This window comes from Cavia porcellus, unplaced genomic scaffold (assembly GCF_034190915.1).
Source record: "Cavia porcellus strain 051 isolate PalLab524CR breed Dunkin Hartley unplaced genomic scaffold, mCavPor4.1 scaffold_12, whole genome shotgun sequence".
Classification (NCBI taxonomy): Eukaryota; Metazoa; Chordata; class Mammalia; order Rodentia; family Caviidae; genus Cavia; species Cavia porcellus.
This window is the reverse complement of record NW_026947495.1, coordinates 61,395,733-61,409,448: the sequence shown is the minus strand read 5'-3', so window position 1 is coordinate 61,409,448 and position 13,716 is coordinate 61,395,733. Positions and strand designations below refer to the sequence as shown.

The following is a 13,716-nucleotide window of genomic DNA, read 5'->3' as shown; positions in this document are numbered from 1 at the left end:
CCGTATCTCTGCACTATTTCAGTATAAGAAGACCCTTCCTTGGGCCTTGTAGCTCAATATAGGAAGCCCACTGCCTGCAAGCCACTGTGGATGAGTGGGCAAAAAAGAGCATAAGGAAAAGAACTGAAATTTGGTAGTGAAAGGGCGCCATGAAAATCAAAAGTACAGTGACCATCTTTCCTGTTTACAAATCTCTTACTTGGCAGACAGGTGTCAAGGTACAAGCAGATTCTTGGTCCTACAGGGTCACTTTCAGGAAGAACTTCTAAAAGACAGGACTCTTGTGCTTGGGAACAGAATGCTTCATGTTCCAATAGCCAAGAGCTTGAGCCGGCCAAACTAGAGACTCTGACATGAGGGCAACCAGCTGGGTTGCGTAAGGTCCCTGATCCACCGGGCCCCAGGTGGCACTGCTTTACTAAAGACCAAGTCAGCCTTGGAACTTGTGACCAACAGCTGCCTCCCTCCTTGGGGCACCGGGATGGAGTGGAGGTTGTGTGTCACTGTCAGAATGTGGCCGAGTCCACTCTTGGATCTTTAACCTCTTGAAGGTGAAGGGAATAATTTCATTTTTCAAGGTCGTTTAGAAGATTACGTGAGTTGCCACATGTAAAGTGCTGGTACATTGTTGGATAATTGAAAACCTTGTTCTTTGGCATCTAAAAATTTCCTGCCCACCTGTCCTAAGCAGATGAGCATAAAAAGTAGAGTCATGACTTCTCCAAGTGTGGTATTTACAAGTAGCTAATCATGATTCATTTAATCACTTACCAGTCCAATGATTTAAATACAGTGTGACTGAAAATGCACATTAAAAAATTTTTATAACAGTAAGTATAAAAATGACAATAGTTTATTTAATGTGAGAATTGACTGGTTGAAATGACCCCAGTCCAAGAGATGCTCAGGATAATCAGTGTGTAAATCACTGCCTGAGTGATGCTGGGATAAACTACTAAGTGGTTAATGAGAGAAAAGTAAAGACACTCACTGATCTAAAATATTTTTAATGAAATAATTTTATCTATTTGGTCTTATGAAAGGAAATTTAAAAAATTTTTAAATATCATCAGTGAGTGTTTTTTCATTTTAAAGTTCACTTTTATTTATTTATTTATTTTTTTTTTTTTACTTTTTATCGGTACCAGGGATCGAACTCATGACTGCCTGCTTGTAAGGCAGCTGCTTATGCCGCTGAGCTAAATCCCCAGCCCTTATTTATTTATTTATTTATTTATTTATTTAATTTTTGTCTTCTTCATTTTTATCGGTACCAGGGATTGAACTCACGACCGCCTGCTTGCAAAGGCAGGTATAAAGTTCACTTTTAAAGGCTGGGCATGGTGGCTCATGTTTGTAATCCCAGTACCTGAGAGGCTGAGGCAGGAGGATCACCACAAGGTAAAGACCGCCTAAACTGCATAGAGAGATCCTGTCTCTGAAGGAAAAAAAAAAATCACTTTTGAAAATCAGGAAGCTATTATTGTTGTTTCTAGGGAAATAACCTTATTAGCCATCATCCCTTGAATCAAGCTTTTCTGGTTTCATGAGAACAAGTTTTACAAATAGACCATTATGTGGACAGGTGGCGTTTAACACAGTATAGCACGTGTGCCCTCCCCCCACAGTCACGTCATTTGATTGTGTGTGGTGTAGTCAGTGTTCCACAGGGAGTAAGAACTCTATTACCGTGGCTTACACAATCATACCACACTTGGAGAAGTCATGACTGCTTTTTATGCTCATCCGTTAGGATGGGTGGGTAGGAACCTTTTAGGTGCCAAAGAACAAGGTTTCTAATTATCTAATGTTTTGCATATTTTCCTGTTTAAATGCTTCCCTTGGCAGACTCTTGTGCTAGTCCTGTCTCCTCTGGTACGGCTACACATCTGTATGCCTCTCCAGCTGTGCGGGGGCTGCGCTTCACCCTGTGGCTCAGCCCTTCGGAGGTTCCGTTTGCTGCACCAAACAGTTGACTGCCGATAGGGAACGTCTCACTGCACCCTTTTCCCCGCCATCTGTCTGACCTGGACCCAGTCCAAGCACGGCAGCTCTGCTGGCAAAATGGTCTTCCTGCTACAGAAGTTTTGTAATCTGCTAATTGACAGGGTAAGGGAAATTTATATTTGGGTTACAGCTGAAAAGTTGGATGTTTCTTTGATGGGGCTTTAAATAATGACATATGCTGTGCTGGGTTTCGATTTTAGATGTCCCTGTTTATGCATGATCACACGCTCTCCCCCGTGTTCTCTGCCTCATTGAGAAAATAGCATCCTTTGGAGAAGAAAACCAATATGATCTACCAGGGAATTATCTTCTACTTAGTTTACTCATTAAGCAATGATTTTATTATTATCTCTTTCAGTAAGAGACAGATGGCAAAGAAGGAGTTTGCGTTATTGAACAAGATACAGAACAGGGCCCGGCAGTCTCACTGACGGGCTAACATCTTCGGCAGTCATTCTGTCTAATAGCATCTTCGCTTTCGTACAGGGCCTGCTCCCACACTTAGTTCTTCATTTAAGTGCAAAGCTGTTATCAATTTTCTTTTTGCCTGTGGGCTGAGGGCAGAAGAATCCTAGAGAAACAAGTATCATCGAAATCGTGCCGTTGTGGTTGACATTTATGGTTGTCCTCGTGTTGGAATTGTGCTTTAAAAGTCAGTGTGAGCAGCCCCCGCTTCAGGAGTGTGGCTGTGTCTGGCAATCCGGATGCTGTTGCTGAAGCACAGTCCTCTGCTTGAAACCCCACTGCAGGTAGTGCAGGAGTGCGGTGGAATACTGCGGCTCTGGACCCCTTGGGGCCCCCTCACCGCTGCAGGCCCCCAACCTGCACCTGAACAATGATCAGCAGAAGGAAAGATGAGAATGGGAGAGGATTTCTTCCATACCTTTGAAAACTTCAAAGTTGCTCCCAATCTGGTTCTGATGATCCATGTCTTAGTGCAAAGCAAACATAAAGGTCTGAAATCTGCACACTGATCGGAAATAGTTGTTGGAAAGTCAGATTTAATCCCATGAGCTAACTGATCACTACCAACAGCGATCAGGGAAAAAACCAAAGTCCACAGCAAATTTTAATTTGGCAAATGCATAAAAGGTTCAAAAGAGCAGAGGTCTCATTTACATTCCTCCCTCTTATATGGGATTTTCTTCTATATTAGTAATTAAAGGGTGCAGGCTATAGAGCGCAACTATATCACATAATAGCCATCGGGAACACACTAACAACTTCCTTGAAGTAACGCACACTAGGGTGTTTATGGTTCAGTGTCACATAGATTCTCTTTGATCTAAATTAGGATTCATTGGCAAACTCACAATAGGCTCCACATGTACCCCTCTCAACCTCTTTCTTTTAATCATGGAAATTAGAGATGGAAAATATCCATTAAGTCACTTAGTCCATTTCCCTGCCAGGGTGAAATTGTTGCCTGTGATAGGAGGGTAGTGCTTGGTCCAGCTTAAATATACGTGTCTCAGGGGATGTGCAGGCTCCTGATTTTATAATTTTCTTCTTTTCCTTAAAATTCATAAGGGGAAAAACATGAAAGAGAGATAAAAGTTCCCTCCTCTCCTCGTTGGATTGGCGGTCATGGTGATGGGGTGGGCAAATGGCCTCACGTGGTGTCAGCTTTGAAAACCCCACCTCTTGGGGTGGCAGTTCTATTCCCCGCAAGGTACTCTGATAAATGTAAGCCCTGCCCCAAGCTTTCCTCTTCAGCTCAGTGGAACTCTCTAGAGCCTAAAGTACTCTGCGACCTAAGCCAGCAAGTGCTCTCAGTTTATTGGGGGACAGCGAGGCCTGGGAGATGAGAAGCTGCTTGTTTCCTGGTCCCTTGGTGACTGGTTATAGACTGCAAAGTCCCTCACTGGACTAGGTGCTCCCAAAAGTAGGGAGGGCTCACTATTGGGTCACAGCCTGTCTCATTTCGTGAGGGGCTTCTTGCAGTATTTGGACATTTGGCCCCCACAAGATAAGAAATGTGTGTCACAGCACAGTGAATTCTCTCCCTGGCTCCTTTTTAGTCACAGGAGGATGATTGTCCCTCAACATCTGCCCATGGCTCCAGCTGTGGGCCTCAGATCTGCAGGGAAGCAGCAAAACCCACTGACCAGTGGGCTCTTAGGGGGTGGCAGAGATGAGATTTCAAAGGAGGAATAATGACCCAGGGTGAGGTTTGCATTTTGAGTTTGTTTCAGAGGTCTTTTTCAGTCTGCTAAAATCACCCATGAGATGATTTTGGAAAAACCTGATACATGAACATTTCCAATTCTGATCTAGATGTATAGTGTGCAATTATTCGCATTGTAAGATGGGAGTCTTCCCTCCAGGATTCACTGTGGTTTCATTAAATAGCTGACTTCCCTCAAGCATTTGAAGGAGGATCAGGTTTGCGAAAGCTTATGTCTTTATTGAGGAGGCTACCATCATATCAAGCCGTGGCAGGTTTCCATTAGACACAGAAAGTTTGCCTTTCCGTATGTCCAAACACATGGCTAATATTAACTGTGCATTCGCTGAGATATTTTCCAGGGCTTCTGTTTTATACAGTATATCCCCAAGATAATTCTTAAATACCCCCAGGTGGTGACAGAGAATGGCTCTGTGAGGGACCAAACACTAACACAAAATTTTAAAAAAACAACCAAAACTCGACATTCTGGAATGTACTTCTAATGTCAGATTCTGTACTTTGCTAATGAAACTCTCAATTTTGAAAAGCAGATGTGGCAGAGTCTTCTCACTGGCTCCCTGAGTTTATTTTTTTATTTTTAAAATTTTTTTATTGGTACCAGGGATTGAACTCACGACTGCCTGCTTGCAAGGCAGGCGCTTATGCTGCTGAGCTAAATCCCCAGCCCCCTAAAATCTCAATTTTGAAAAGCAGATGTGGTAGTGCCTGCTCACTGTGCTCCCTGAGTTTTAGGGCCTGCCTTTCCCACCCACCTATATGTGGCTCACTGTATGTTGGCCGATGAGATGTAGGGGAAGTGGTAGGAACATTCCTGTGGGGTGTCCTTAAGGGCCACCACCCCATTCCCTTCTGCCGTTGGCCTGGCAAAGGCACATGCGGTGCGTGCAGCTGTCATCTTAGACCACAGGCTGATGCGCCTATCGGAGGAGGGATTGGAAAGTTCTTGAGCTCCATGGGGTTTTGCAAGGCATCCATATTAACCTTGAAGAATCTAGAAATTTTTTTTTCCTAGCAAAGAATATTTTTTCTACATATAAGAATGAGACCAACACTAGTACCCGGGAGGCTGAGACAGAAGGATGGTGAATGTGAGTCCAGCCTGGCATACGTAGGGAGTTCAGGACTAGTCTGGATTGTATAGTGTTTCAACAAACAAACTGGAATAAAATCTAGAGTGAGAGTTTTGTCATCAATTTTTGTTTTAGAGTGGGGTTCTGCTATGTTCATTGCCCAGGCTGGCTTCTAACTCCTGAGCATAAACAATCCTCGTACCTCAGCCTGCTAAGTGCGTAGCTGGGACGATAGCCCATGTGCCACAGTGCCAGGCTTCTGTCACCAATCTTCACCTGCTTTGGTAAACAATTAACATCTTGTTAAAGTCTCTTTCAATTTCACTTGCTAACCAATGCTAGCTCCTCTTTATTCTGAGTGTAACCTTGAATACAGATGCCAGTATAGGTGCCTGACAGGACCAAGTGCACCAATTTCTAAACGTCTGTCTGGCGAAGACAACAAGATGGTCATTGAAAGCCCTTGTTCAGTTTCTGGGATCCATTCTGTTCTTAGCGCATAAGCGTGTGTGCTCTCATTCTGTAAAGATTTGCTGAGAGCCCAGGCAAGACTACTGGTGAGTAAAAATTTAAAGGACGCGAGGGAAGAGGGACAACAGAGGTAAAGAGAAAAAGATAAAGGCAGACAAGGGCCCCAACAGTGCACATGTGTGTAACAACTTGCGGTGTGGAAAGAAAAAATATCTATATTACAACTTTAATTCCTTTTAGTCATTTTTTTCCTCAAGAGAGGCATCAGGGGATTTAATAATATTTAACATGCAGATTATTACACTGTTGGCCCATGACATAGAAGCCACCGAGCCCCAAGGTGCTGGGGGCCAGCGTCTGCACACCTCGGCTGGTGGAGCAGCCTCACTGGTCTAGTTGCCTTCTGCAGGCAGAGGCATCTTGCAGCCATGTGTAATGAGTGTGCTCGGCTGTGTGGCTTTCTACTGTGCATCATGCATGTTCAAGAACATCCTCAAGAAGCGGGGTAGCAGCTTCCTGCAAAGAAACTGCTGGCTTTGCCCGTCATGCTAGCGTTACCTTCAGACCAACTTGTAAATGGCCGGGCTGGTGCTTCTGCCACTCAGACCAACCTTTGTCCACCTCGTTCAAAGTGAACTTAATGACAGAGCAAGGTGCTGTGTCTGGAGGAAGAAGCTGAAATGACTTGAGAATTATTAGAAGGCCCCTTTCAATGATCAACATCCCCGTCACTAACAGTGAGCCTTGGCCTCATGATTTACACTATCAGGGGATGATAGAGGCCCATGGATATAATGTACAAGTAAATAAATAATTGCATGTCTCTCATAAAGTGTTCTCAAATTTTTCCCAATGGGGACGACAAGATCTAAAAAAACAAAAGTGGTTTTGAGATCTCCTGGTATAAATTATAAAGCCCTGACATACATTTGCATTTGTAGTTTGCTCTGTCCTTTCTAACAGCTTTAAGAAATGATAGGAAGATAGAAAGAGAGGGACAATTAGGATCTAATTCTCATATTCAGAAATGATAAAACAAACTGTTTCTAGAAAGGAAGGAAAAGGAAGAAAAATATTTCTGATGAGATCTGCCCTGGTTTGACCTGGGCAGTATCTTCAACTTTTCCCTGCAGCAGATGCTATAGGAGTTTTCTTTGACTGCTTCACGAAAGACTTTTGAGTAGTGTGTGAGTGTAGAGTACCCATGGGCCTCTAGGGGCGGGAGAGCTACCTCTTCAGGGGTTCAGCTCAATGCGCTTGTGCCTGCGGCTCAGTTAAGGCATCTGGGACCTCATTAAGGTAAGTTAGGGAGATGCCAAAGGGCTCTGAAAAACTGAAGTGTCCTAAACCATAAAACTCTTATGCTGTACATCAGTTCCAGGTTAAACCAGGGCTGTCTAAATGGGGACTTCCTCTGTCCTTGCTGGTAGGTGGCTCCCGCCCTGCCCAGCCCCCTGCTCCAGACTCTGTGGGAAACCCCTTCCTCCAGTGGACCCAGACACACACCTGCATTGGTCCAGCTCCACTTCCGTGTATCTGACCCAGCGGCTCCCATCAGTCTCTCCATCTCTCTCTCCTGTTCTCTGGAGCCCTGCATCCATCCTGAGCCTTCCAGTCCTGATGGATGAATACCTTAGGCCCTCCTAGGTATGACCCGAGCTGTGCACCTGTCCTGGTCTCAGCTCCCTCCCTGCTGAGTTGGTGGAGTTGCTCTGTGAGGTTAAACAGGAGATGACTGAGGCCCCGAGGCCAGTCTGGGGACTTACCTAGGTTGGTTTTTCTTCTCCCCTCGCCTCTGGCTTTCTCATCCCCATTTCCGGGCTCTGTGGCAGATGTTAGTGAAAGTGCGCTCCCATTCCCCTGGTTCAGAGAGGGTCCAGGCAGGAAGGATTACCCACTCCTGCACTTCTGCTCTAACCTTCTTGGGTCTCTGGAATCCAGCAGGAGAATGTGGGTGTGCTCAGAGCTCTCTAGTGATGGCCTGGCTCCTCTCCCAGGTGCCCTTGATCCTAAACACTTCTTTTGAAGCCCTGGATAAATGAAAAAAATTCCGAGTGGGCCCCCTTTAGACTCTGTTAATCCCTCACTCACCTATGTTTAGTAATTGTTATCTTTGGTGAGGGCTTTGATAGGTGCTGCTGCTGTGATTTATAGACTTTGCACCCTGGAGTCACCCAAGCGCTTTAAACCTTTCTTAGTGCCTGGCCCCACACTGAGAGCTGGATTCTGAGGTGCTTCTTGGGCTGCCAGAGCTTACAAGGCTCCACCAGAGATTCACCTGAAGCAGAGCCCAGGAGCTCTGTCTCTGCATCCCGCAGCATGGGGAGCAGAGATGCTGCACAGATTCTTGCTGGCTTCAGAGGTGTGTGGGGCTGTGCATTGGTGAGTGGCATTTAGGTCTGCTAAGAAACTTTTGTTGACTGCTTGATTATCATTTCCAGAAGGCAGTGGTGGAGCCTGGGAATTTGCATTTGTAATAACTTCTTGAGACTGCTGGTCCAGGGACCACACAGTGAGAATCACTGCTTTAAAAGCCAGGTAACAGAAGACTGGAGATGTGGTTCAGTGGTAGAGCTCTTACCTTGCCTGCATGAGGCCCTGGATTCAATCCCTGGGGCCATCAAAGAGAGAGAGAGAGAGAGAGAGAGAGAGAGAGAGAGAGAGAGAGAGAGAGAGAGAGAGAAAAGAAAAGCCATGTAACATGGATGTAATCCTACTTCTCTAGGAGGCTGAGACAGGAGGATTACAAATTCAAGCCCAACTTGGGCAGTTTAGCAACCTTGTGAGGCCCTGTTTCAAAAAGTAAAACTGGGCTGGAGAGGTAGCTCAGGGTGAAGGCCCTGAGTTCAATCCTCAGCATGGCCAAAACCAAAACAAAACAAAACAAAAAAAAAAAACAAAAAACAAAAAAAAAAACCCTTCCCTGAAAAAAACCCCCAAAGATCCCTGAGTCCCACTCTAATTAAGTCTCTCAGGTGGCAAAGCCTGAACTGAGTTTTGCCAACAGACGTCTCTTATCCTCAGGATATTTTGAGACATTATCTTAAGCTAACACCCAGTAAAGCATCAGACCCATGAATTTATGTTAGAATAACAAATATTTAAATTTAGACTTTGGAATTGCTTGTGGTTTAGGGTAATGAAAGAAAGAGAACAAAGGAAAGAAAAAAAAAAATAAAGAGAGACAGAGAGAGAGAGAGAGAGAGAGAGAGAGAGAGAGAGAGAGAGAAATATGTTCTTTCCATACATCGCAGGGCTTTCCTCATTTTTGTAGACTCAGCTTGACCATAAGTACTGGATGTTCTAGTAGACAGTGTGAAATAAAAGTTTAAACATCTTAAATGACTTTATTTGAAATTCTAGGATCTAACAACATGTTATTCTATAAAGTAAAATGAGCTGGCTCAACAAAGCAAAATCTAAGAACAAAGAGTGGATCAGTGATTTCTGTTATTTTCCTTCTATGATGGTGATAACAAAGATAAGACAGAAAAATAGACAGATGATGGGTTAACTCTGGAGATTTCAGGTTATTTTTGGCAAGGGTTAAGATCCAGGGAACTTTATTATCATACAGAACAAACTGGCCTGTTTTGCTTTTGGATATTTGGCTGTTAGATACGGGAGGCCAGGGAATGACTCAGCTTCAGTTTGGGGATGTGGAGCCCAGCACGAGCGACTCCATTTTGATGTTTAGTCTAGTTGGGGCCCGGGGCATAGGAGTGTAGTCCCCAAATGGTGGCTTTCTATAGTACTGTAGGGCTTTCTCTTTTATAAAATACAGCTGAGCTCAACTTATTTTTTAATCTCATTCAGTAGATGAATTGGAAACTGAGGAAGAATTTAATTTTATTTTGAAAGTAGTAAAAATACAACAGAACATGACAGAACAAAGCCAATCAAGGCAGTGCAGTGAAATTGGTACAGAACTTCACAGCAGGTTACTGGGATAACAGTAATAGGTACCATACGATAGCTCGTTATCTTCACAATAGTTGTCCAGTCAATTAGGTATAGTGAAATCAAACCAAAGCCAGAACATTATAAAACCAAGTGAAAGAGAATATTGAATAGAGCAAAATAAACATAACAAAACAAAACAAGCTTTGCCTTCAAACAGAAGATAGAAGGAAATCCCTCATACTTGCTATATTGCATATGGTCATCCTCCCAAGAGATGCTGAGACATCTGTCCCCAGTAGCTACGGTGGGGGGTGGATGTTAATTCTCAGCCCCAGTGCCGGGAGGCTCACAGGAGCTGCTGGTTCTCCTCCTGGCCCACGCCAGGGGCAATCACCAAGAGGTCGGGCGAATAAGCTGCCTAAGTTCTGAGGAAGAATTTAAATTTGAAAACTAAAGATGGGTAACCCAGTATTTCTGACTTAAAGCAGTGCAGGCTTTTATTGATTAGGAGTTTCTCTCTCTTTCCCTTCTTCATTAAACTGGTTTCTAACAAAGTAGGATGCCTGGGTGTCCAGGATATCTAGGAAGAGGGGACAGCTGGTCCTTAATTCTAAGGGTCATTTTTCAGTGGTCTTATGGCCTGTCCACCTCATCACGATTATCCCACTAGCTCTGAGAACTGCAAGCAAGTTTTCTTTTGGGGTGGGAAGTTTTGGGCTAGGTTAGGTTCACAATGGCCCCATGGCATAGAAACTTAGATCTTCAAATGGATGCCTCCGATTCCTGCTGGAATTTGTTCTGCAGATGAAGAGGTAGAATCTGGTTAGGAAGATCAGGTGACTTCCCAGAACCTGCTTTGTGTGTTTGAGCAAGGACAGAAGGCAGGTTAATCAATTTTTGGGCCAGATCTGGGATGACTTGTTCATTTCCCACATCCTATATCTGGACCCAGCCGAATGCCACCCCTTAATGACACTCTGTTTCACTCTGTCTTCATATGTGATCATAGCTTTTCCAGATCCATGAAACAATTGGGTATAAAAGTGATGGACAGTTTCACCCAAAATTTGCTGTTTTAAGCCTGAAATCTGACACACAGCTTTGTCCCCAAAGACAAAAGATGCTGTCGCATGCAGACAGGTTTCTACCTCTCATTCATCCAGGCCTACATTGGAGGCACCCGTACGATGCATTAGCATCGTGTTAGGCATTGCGTGGGTACTGATGAAAAAATATTCAGATGCAGGCTGAAAAAAAAATTAAATCACAGCTCCAAGCAGCCTTTCTTTAAGACCAAAGTGCTAATGCCTCAAGTAAGAGCTGGAGGAGAACATGTCCGTGTACAGGGCTGAGGCTCCCTGGAGGATGCGAGGATTAGAGCCGGGATCTGGCCTGAGTCAACACTCCGTGCATGGACCGAACCTGAGAAATCATGAGACCGACCTTCTAAGACCGCACAGCACAGGCCTCGCTGCCGTGGGCAGCCCACGCGTGTTAGGGGAAGTGGAAACCCAGGGCAGGTGGATCCAGTGAGTTGTTAGACATCATGGTCATTTACAAACCGGAGGAGCAGACGTGATGGGAAGTACTGAAGAGAAAGACAAAGAACAAGGAGGAGGGTGGAGCTTGATTCTGGTCCACCATTAAGATATCACATTTCCTATTATTTTATCAAAAACAGATGTTGGTGTGAATCAAACCGACTCAGTATAAACACCAAGTCCTAGGTACGCTGAAGTCTTAAAGCTTTGGGAAAACTGGAGATTTTACCATCTATGGATTTTGTGCTCCAGAGGTGCAGTAATCTTACCTAAGAGATATTTAATATGAAGTCTATTTTTCCTCTCATAAAACTTAAAGATGAGATGTATGAGGGAAGACAACACGGGGCCCATTCTGTGGAAGTGGCGGTAAATCCAGTTATCCTGCTGCACAGCTGGGAGGGTTCCTTGGCCGGACTCCAAACGGTCATAAAGGGAACCGCAGGGAACGCAGCTTGTGCTCCTCAGACTTCATCAAAATCCAAATCTTTTACAATACTTTTATATTGGCCCTAAAATGTTACTTGACTGAAATAATCTTCCCCTTGATAGTGAAAGATGTCTTACCAGCTACAGATTAATTGATCAGCCTGACATTCCAGGTTCCCAATAGCCGGTGTTGGCCCCCCTTTTCCTAGAACACAGATCTTGTGGGTGATTTATGGGCAGCGATGATTTAAGGTTCAATTACCCTCCTTTTAACAATTCCTGTAGCGCCTCTTACTCTGAATTGTACACTATCTCCCCTCCAGTTCCCTGCGCTTCAAGTAATTTCCCTCTCTATTTTAACATGCTGACTTCTTCCTTGACTTTAAGATTCACCTTGGAAGAAAAAGTAACATTTTTTGATGCCTCATATATAGCAGATACTACGCCAGCCTACAACATTGGTTATCCGTGTAGAGTGACCAGCAGCTGTTTGTCATTGTTGCCTCCGCTCAGTAGCCTTTTCTTTTTACAATGAAGAAACCAACACTTGGAGAAGTGAAGGTCTTTGTCCATCGTCACCAGAGGTGGCAGATGTGAGGTACGGTATGGGGAGGGCTCAGTGGTTTCTTTTCAATAGCCAGGGCTAGGAGTAAGTCCCTAGCTTTTATCGGACCACTGAGTCATTACTTGGGGGATTTGCAGATGAAATTAGAGAAAGGGAGCCAATCCTATCCTTGTTAGGCTGGAAATAATGACAAACTCATGGTGGACATGGCCAGTGTAGAAGAAAGAAGGTGGGTCAGGGAGAGATGCAGAGGGAGACACACACACACACACACACACACACACACACACACACAGAGACAGAGACAGAGAGAGATTCCATGTGCAGGGGCTTGTGAGTCTCTCTGATCTGGTGTTCGGCACCCTTCCTCTATTTCCAGATGAAATATCAGCTTTCTGATGTTTCCCTTTTTGGTTTGGAGATATGGTCTTGTTATGTGGTTCAGGGTGGATTTGAATTACTATTCAGCCCAGGCTGGTCCTGAACTCTAGGACTACTGGGACCACTACACCTGGCTTAAGTTTCTCTCTTTGGTCCTGTTAGTTTGAGTTGTGTTTCTGTCTTTTGCAATTAAGAGTTGTCATCTTCCTACTTTCCCACTTCTGACCCCATCCTATATCTGGACAGTGAGCAGGGCAGAGGTTCTAGAAAATATTCTTTTCCTGACGTGGATTTTTTTTTCTTTAAACACTGGAGATGACACCTTTAGCCTTTAAACATGTTTTTGTTTTGTTTTGTTTTGTCTGAGACATACATAGTTAGAGGGCCAGGGCAGGGTGGGGTAGAGGACTGGGTAAGCAGTACCTCAGTAAGTTACCAGGCTGGGCTCAAATTTATGATCCTCGTGGTCTCGAGACATGAATTTGTCCTCGTTGGAACTTTCCTGGTTAATTATCTCCAGTTGGCTCACTGGTCACTCACTTCCATGGACTTCTTATATTAGAACAAGGAAGGAAGGTAACAGTCCGACTGCACAAATCTGAGTTACATGCTATGACCAACAACTAGAGCTATGCTCCAGTTCTTAAGAGTGAGCTTCCTGGGAACAGAGCCCAGGACTTTTGAATTCTTACAGGGGAGTTGGAAATCACCTTATCTGTAAACCCATTTAAGAATGTGACTTTGAAAACTGAATCTAAAGCATGTCTTGTACAAAATTGTAGAATTAGACTTTTTGAGCCAACAAACAGGCAGGCGACCAAACCTTCTAAGCTCAGAGAGTATGCTGCTGGCTAAATTGGTGGGGAGAAGGAAAAACAAACAGAAAGTGGTTGGAAAGGAGGTTAACAACATCGAGACTGTAAAGAAGGATGAGTGTAGGCAACGCAGGAGTCCTCAAGTGAAAGAGTCCTCATTTATTTGAATATCAGAGCAGCTGGGGTCCCGGATTCAGCAGACAGGCTCAGTGTGTAGAAAGAGACTCCAGCAAGAGTTTGGAGATCTCTGTTGCCTTGTGACCTCCTTTGCCCCTGTGCACCTCTCTGAGAGCATGAAGATAATCCTAGACGTTTCCTTTCAGCTCTGAACTACTGTTGTTCT

At 44.3% G+C, this 13,716-nt stretch overlaps 1 long non-coding RNA gene across 1 annotated transcript; it reads left to right on the top strand.

The window, feature by feature from the left end:
* Positions 1 to 256: 256 nt before the first annotated feature.
* Positions 257 to 6,552, top strand: LOC134478210 (uncharacterized). The gene is made up of 3 exons (XR_010050696.1): positions 257 to 551; positions 1,849 to 2,109; positions 2,366 to 6,552. It is a non-coding gene; the product is annotated as an uncharacterized LOC134478210 (long non-coding RNA).
* The last annotated feature ends 7,164 nt before the right edge of the window (positions 6,553 to 13,716 follow it).